The sequence below is a fragment of the Lissotriton vulgaris genome, chromosome 1_1 (assembly GCF_964263255.1).
Source record: "Lissotriton vulgaris chromosome 1_1, aLisVul1.2, whole genome shotgun sequence".
In the NCBI taxonomy this organism is placed as follows: Eukaryota; Metazoa; Chordata; class Amphibia; order Caudata; family Salamandridae; genus Lissotriton; species Lissotriton vulgaris.
The window spans coordinates 59,905,405-59,913,310 of NC_141685.1; positions in this window are offsets into that span (position 1 = coordinate 59,905,405).

The following is a 7,906-nucleotide window of genomic DNA, read 5'->3' on the forward strand; positions in this document are numbered from 1 at the left end:
TAAAACATTTTCCAAGGTACAGATTGACAAATATAATATGTACAAGTTAATCAAAACACAAGATAAAAATTCATGAATTACAGTACAGAGGTTAATCGCAGCTTGACCTGAGTCTAACAGCGAACCGTAAATCGTAAAGCGTATGAAGTTGAGCTGAAACCGGGTCATTGAAAATGATCATGGATGCTTTTAAGCACTAGAAGATAAGGTTTGCTGGTTGGTACGGTTTTTAACACGATGTACATACGCACACAAGGCTTACACAGCTCATTTCCCTCTCTATCACAGTGGCTCATTCCTAAAAAACATTCTTTGACCAGTGAAAATTCACTCTTACATCTGCGCTCAGGGTTAGCGAATAGTTCCTACCAACCCTGGAGAGGCCAACTCTTATATACTGGAGCCATTGGATGCGTAAGACACTGTCAAATGAAAGGCATTCCCGTAGGATGTCTTTGCTAAGTGTATTTTCTTGCTTAGCCCAAATATTAAGCCACAAAGCCAGGGGACGGAAAGCCAGTACATTTGAGAGGAAAGGCATTCCCAACTCTTTGTGCACGACATGAAACGAAGTGCTTTGTGGGACAGAAAGGGCCCTTCACCGGAAAGAGTTTTCAGTACTTTGTACTGCTCCTACCCCAATGTGGCCCAAAATCTCACTCCCATAACTAACCTTCGAGATATATTTGTCTTCATATGTCTTCAAAAGAGCCCCTATTGGCTTCCCTCCCCCTCTGCCGGCAAAGTTAAAAACAGCTGCAAAAGCTTTCACTAGATCCCCTTTCTTCCAAGTAAGCAACTCAAGGAATCGTCAAACAAAACTCCCAAATAGGAGAAAACATTGGTCTTTGGTATTGATGAAAGTCAGAATTTAAAAGTGAACTGCTTAGCTTTATGAGGTTCCACCTGCATAATGAACGACTTGGAATGATGAAACAACAGGTCCAAGTCCTCCATTAAAAGGGCAAAAGAATTCAGAAGAAGTTGTAGGCCCATAGCTGTCCTCACCAAGAGGACTGCGTCGTCAGCGTATAGGAGGACTGGCAGGCTATGCTTGCCTCCCTGGGGAGAATCCGCATTTGTGGCCAAAAGGGCCTTCTCTAAGGTTTTTATATATAAATGTTAAAAAGAAAGGGTGCTAAAATGCACCCCTCTCTTGATGTCAAGCTGACAGGACACTTTCAGGTCCTTTAAATAGCGGACTACCGCAGTTTAATCACGGTGAATAAAATGATGTTACTGTCAATGCCAATGGAGGACATCAACTGCCACAGCTTGGCCTATTAACACAGTTGAATGCTGAGGACAGGTCCATGAAGGTTAGGTATATGGGGCTGGAACGAGCCACAGTGTATTTGTACACGTTTAAATACTTCCACAGTGGAACGACCTGGGCGAATGCCGTTTTGGATATCGGATAAAAAGTTGTTTTGCAGCGTGAATTGTTCTGGATTCACTATGCTGTGCATTATTCCGCGGTCTTGTGGTTGGGTCCCGAATCGTAGTCCTTTCTTTGTTTTTTTTTTTTTGTAGCCTAGGTGGGCGTTGACGTTCCACCTTTTGGTGTATTTACGGTGACGTCGGCACGCTTCCTGCGGAAGCACCCACTCTTGGGCGCCATCTTTAGATTCTCTTTTCCGCGGTTGGGTCTGGATCGTTCCCGAAAGGGCTCCAGACTTTTTTGGAGAAAGAAGAAGAAAAACACGCAAGTTTTGGACGAGAAGAAATTGACAAGACTAAATCATCGAGGAGGACGACGAAGGAAGAAAAAACTTTGAGAACTTAGATATCCATCGGGGAATGCACACTCAGGGGGACCCCTAAACGCATGAGATAGACAACACTCCTTTCAAATTCTGCCGTAACTGCCACCACAAATACGCGCAGAAGGACCAGCACCCGGTTTGCAACTTTGCCTACCGGTCGACCACGAGAGCGAGCACTGCAACGCCTGCTCCGCCTTCACACCGAAGACTGTTCGAGTCAGAGCGAGGCAGAGGGTAGCCAACGCCACCATGCAGGGCAAGGGCCAGCCTCCGTCCCTTAGAGACCTGGGGCTATCTTCAGATGAAGAAGATAACGCCGCCGCAGAAAACGACAGCTACACGGTTGTAGAGACCGATAAAACGAAGACTCCAAAGAATGTAGGAGACTCTACGGCACCTAGACCCCCGAGAGACCCTGAGTCTCGGAAAAATGAGGGCAAAGCCTCGAAAGACTTCGGCACCCGCTGCTAAACCGAGGCCCAGCGGATCCTCTGAGCAGGAGTCCCCGGCGCCGAGAGCTGAAGAACAGCAAAAGATGTTGAAAAACGTCCCCGAAAAGGAGCGTTTGACGCCGAGGGAAAAAGACCTGAAGAGATCTTCTGCCCCCACGAAGGAACCGAAAGCCAGCTCGGCACCGAAACCTTCGACGTCGAAAGTCGGCTCGGTGCCGACCTGTCCGCCGAAAAGACCGGCCGAACCATTTGACGCAGATCACGCTGCCGAAATGGAGAAAAAGAAGAGACGGCTCGAGGCCGAGATGGAAAATATCCTGCAGCGGAAGAAGGAGTTCGACGCCAGGATGAAAGACTTCCTAATCCATGTGAAGCCCAAGCAACAGGTGTTCGAGATAACGGAGGAGGAGGAGTACGACGTCGAAGGACAGTCGGAAAACGTCGAGATTTTCGACGATGCAGAAGATGAAGAGGCCTCCTACTACGACTATGAAGGGGACAACGACCACAGGACGCTCCTCTGGTCTGCATCCTCGGTGACTCAGGAGATAGAATGGCAAGACGTCGACACCGAGAGCCCTGAGGAAAGCGTCGACACGTATCCCTCGAGGCCTTCACCGCCCGATGACATTGGGGCTTACAACACAGTCATCAGGAATGCAGCTGCAGTTTTCAAGGGTAAAACTCGATGAAGACAAGCAGAAGACAGACTTCCTTCTAGAGACAATGCTCCCCACGCAAACCAGGAGCCAGTACTGCCCATGCTCGAAAGCATCATGGCACCAGGGACGGAGGCTTTCAAGGAGCCTGCAACCTGCAAAGCAGTCACTCCCAGGATGGAGAAAAAGTATAAACATTCATCAAAGGACCCACCCTACATCCAGTGCTCGGTCTCAGCAGACTCCATCATTGCAGCCACAGCAAGAAAGAGGGCCAATGTGCCTACTACTTCAGGGCCACCTCCAGACTAGGAGAGCAAGAGAATGGACCTCGTGGGGAGGAGAATTGAACGGAATGCCGCAATGCACTGGTGCATGGCAAATTCCAACACGCTGCTCAACAGACACCAGTATCAGATCCTGGAAGAACTGGGCCAGTTAATTAAGAACATGCCTCAGGCATTCAAGGAGAGAGCTGAAAACCTGGTCGAGGAAAGGAACAGGGGCATGTACTCAACATACTTCCTGGTACCAAAGGTAAACGAAACGATGAGACCCATCCTGGACCTAAGGTTGTTAAACAAATTCATAAGAACGCAAAAGTTCAAAATGACCTCCCTACAAGAGGTACTTCCTCAGTTACAAAGCGGGGACTTCATGGTCACCATAGACCTAAAAGACGCCTACCTGCACATCCCAATGAACAGAAGGCACAAGCATCTGCTCAGATTCACCATCGGAGAAAACCATTACCAGTTCACGACCCTGGCGTTCGGACTCAAATCAGCACCAAGGGTCTTCACAAAGTGCCTGGCAACAGTTGCAGCACACCTGCGAAGGGAGGGAATACACGTATACCCTTAACTGGACGACTGGCTAATAAAAGCAAGCTCATACAAAACGTGCAAGGAACACGCACGGAGAGTGACAAGCACACTGATGGACCTCGGATTCTCCATCCACTGGGGGAAATCCTCTATGGAGCCAGAACAGATAAAAATCTTCCTGGGAGCGGCTAGGACCTTGGGGAAACACGGCGGCCATTAGCTAGAGCGGTCCGCGCGCTCCGAGCAGCCTCCCGAGACCCGGCACCGCTGCGCTGCAGATTACAGAGCTATGCTGAAGGATTTGACCCGCGGAGAGATCTTATGACAGAGCTTGCTTGTTTCCGAAGGAAATTGATACCGTTGAACGGCAGGATTCGGTGAATGTGTGTGCCGGCGGTACCTCCCTCACCTGCCTCCACCGTTCTCCCGTGTTGGAGACGGGCAGCCTTGGAGTTTAGGCGCAGCCGGGCGGCCGCTGCTCGGGGTTCCACACTGCGGTTTCGATCTGCAGAGGAGGAGGGGGAACAACGCCGAGGGACACAGCCTTGCAAAGCTCTCCCCTTACTGGAGAAACATCGGCGCCAGAAACAGTCGGTGCAGCACTGACTTGGAGGAGCCAGAAGGTCGGGGAGATTTCTCTTCACCCAAAAGTAAGGTGTTTGATTTGACCTGGGACGGGCTCAAGACAGGTAGTAATAAAAGTAAAGACCTGCAAGTAAGGATCACAAGGAGTAAGACCAGGAATCGAGGTAAGGGGCTCAGGTTGGAAGAGAGCAAACTACAGTTCCCAGAGTGCACCTTGGGGTTGGCTCCAAAGATAGGTCAGGAGCCTAAAATAAGGTTAGCTGAGACCAAGGGAGAGACTGCGAAGGAGGGAAATAAAAACACTAGGCAAAAAAAGACTAAAAGTCTCCTCCTCTACCCCGTCCTCTGAAGTGGTAGCGCCCGAGGCTCCCTTAGTCCTTATCCCACCTGACTCGTTAATGGACATAGAGACTGCCACTGTCAGTAAAGCATCTATTCAACAAGACAAAATGCTAGGTGATGGGACACAACTAATGCAACAACAGCAGGAAAGGAGACGAAGCAGGATGTAGTAGACCGGGGTCAGGAAGATCCGGGAGTAGGTAATGCACTTGAGGCCCTAGTCAGCTCTATTGCTGCAATGAGGGAGGAGATAAGACGTGATTTTGCAGTCTCTAAAACTAATCAGAATGAAATAAGACCAACATGTGAGGTATTAGGTCAAAAGGTGGATGGCCTATGTGAAAGAACTGAAATACTGGAAAGCTCAGTAGGTCTTTTGACTACAAATTTAGGGACTGCTAGATCTAAAATACACATCCTCCAAGGAGATGGAGAGAGCATGCGAGAGAGGGTCGAAGTGTTGGACAATTACTCAAGATGTAACAACATTCGCCTTCTGAATATTCCAGAAGGCAAGGAAGGTGCTGACCTTAAAGGCTTTATAATTAAGCTATTAAAGGACTCCCTTAACCTTGACGAAACAGTCGAAGAATTAGACAAGGATATTCAGCGAATACATAGAGACCCGTTTCGCATGAACCCGGCAAGAACTAAACCTAGAAAGGTGTAAATCAACTTCTTGACTTACGCACTTAAAGAAAAGATCCTAAATCTTGCTCTGAAAGCTAGAACAATGAAGGGCCCAGACTTCTCCTTTGAGATACGGTCAGACCTTTCCAAAACCACTCTGGATAGACAGTGGGAGTTGGGGCAGCAACTGGACAAATTTAGGTCATTAAGAGCCACAGAACAGATGAGGTTCCCAGCATTCCTACGGATCATGTGCAACAACAAGATGCACAACATCCGTTCTATACAGGATGCTGATGACTTATTAGAAGCCATCCGAGAACATGCCCAGGCCCAGAGTACAAAATAACGTAGGCGTGACTAGTAGTACAGAGGTCCCTATGGGTTCCTATAGGTCCCTATATGTCTCTATATGTAAGTCATCCCAACCTCCTGCACTAATCCGAATGGAATGATACAATATAAGGAAAAAAAACAAAAAAATATAACAAATAAATAACACAATTAAATCTAAACCAACAAAAAATAATGCTATCTTAAAAAAAATATATATATCTATAAACAGATCTGAATGCAGAAACAGAACTGTCTAAATGAACTTGTGTGTTGTAAGCAGTAGCCCTGAAATTGGAATCCAATGGGCTCATTGGAGAGAACAGAATGGATATGACAAAAACTCACTAAAGAGTTAGAAAACAATGTCTGTAAAAATATATAGATGCACTTTTCCCTCCCCTTCTTCCTTGTTGGTATAGACTGTAACAAGATACAGATAAATGCACACTGGTGACGAAAGTGTAATGGAACTACATTAACCAGCATGCATGTAACAACAACACAGGAAGTCACATGACCTGGTGTTTAAAAGGAGGACTTAGAAACTGGCTCAACATCCCGTGAGCAAGCTTTGTAAGAAGCGAAACGCCTTGGGTACTGGTTACTAAATAAACCGCTTTCACTGAATAGAGACAAGAGAATGCGTTTTCATTTTCCCTAGTGGGAGTCTTCAGCCATCTATATATATATATATTCACTGAAAAAACCATAGGTTTTAGCCCATATATAGTTAGGGATTAGCATTTACAAAACATTAATTTACTCGCACAAAACCATAGAAATTCGCATATATAGTTAGATGCAATAACTATATATTGCGCACCCGCAACCCACTGCTGATGATGTCACATATTACATCATTCATGACATGGTCAGGGACATCACTGATGACATCACTGATGACATCTCAAATGACATCACTGATGACATCTCAAATGACAACATCCAGTGACTGTATGTTTCTGTAAAGTTAAAATATGTCTTACATATTGAAGAATGAGTGGATGTATAAGTGTTTGGATGAAGGATTTAGTAGGTGCATGACTGACTGTATGAGAGAATGATTAAATGTGTCTCACTGAGTGCATGGGTTAGTGACTAAACTGTCTTAATTTGTGCATCATTATTACTGTAGTTCTGTAAACTGCTGCATATGTTGATCAGTAGCTATATGAGTAACTATATGGGTTATTGATTGGTTGCCCAAATATTTGTATGGAAGACTGAGTTTGTGTGTGGGAGTGGCTGAGAGGTGTGTGACTCTGTGCATAGATGTGTCAGCAGTTGATTCAGTAGATGCATGGGTTCAAAAATGCATGTGAAAACAGCTGTATGGGTGGTTGACTGTGTGCATGAGTGTATTGGTGAGTGAATGGATATCTCAGTGCTAAATGTCAAAGTAACTACATATGTAAAACACAGTACATGTAAGAGTTGACATATATAAATAACTGTGCATAAGAGCCAGTGAATGTGTGAGTGGCTGTATGGATCATTGTGAACTTGTATCAGGGATTGTATAAGAGAGTAAATATGTGTTAGTATATGTTTGATTAAGTAAGGTGTGTATAACTGTATAGTTGAGGAAATGAAGGTGTGATTGATTCTTTGCATGACTGACTAGGTGTGTGAGTAACTCCATGGATGAGTGACAGTCTGTGAGAGTCTGTTTACACTGATTGTATCTAAGGTTATATTAGAGTCTGAAGAGGTTGATCGTATTATCACATGAATGATATCATCAGTGATGTGATCAGTAATGACAAATGAGATGTTATCAGTGATTTTACAAGTGATGTCATTTGAAATATCATCAGTGATGTCATCAGTGATGTCACTGACCATGTCATGAATGATGTCATTTGAGATGTCATCAGTGATGTCATCAGTGATGTCACTGACCATGTCATGAATGATGTAATATGTGACATCATCAGCAGTGGGTTGCGAGTACGCGATATATAGTTATTGCATCTAACTATATATGCGAATTTCTATGGTTTTGTGCGAGTAAATTAAGGTTTTGTAAATGCTAATCCCTAACTATATATGGGCTAAAACCTATGGTTTTTTCAGTGAATTTCAATGGTTTTTTAATAGCAAATATCAAAAGCTGTCAAATGTCAAGTACGTGATAGGTAAAAACTTTTTCGTGTTTATGCACGCTGATGTGCTTTGAACGCTGCCCCCCCCCCTCTTTTCTCTTAGTAGTACTCTCTCTTTGCAGATAGTGAAGGGTAGTTAACGCAGGCCTTTGCCCCCGTTGTAATCTGTTGTGCCTGCTTGTCTCTCCATTTGATTGATTGTTA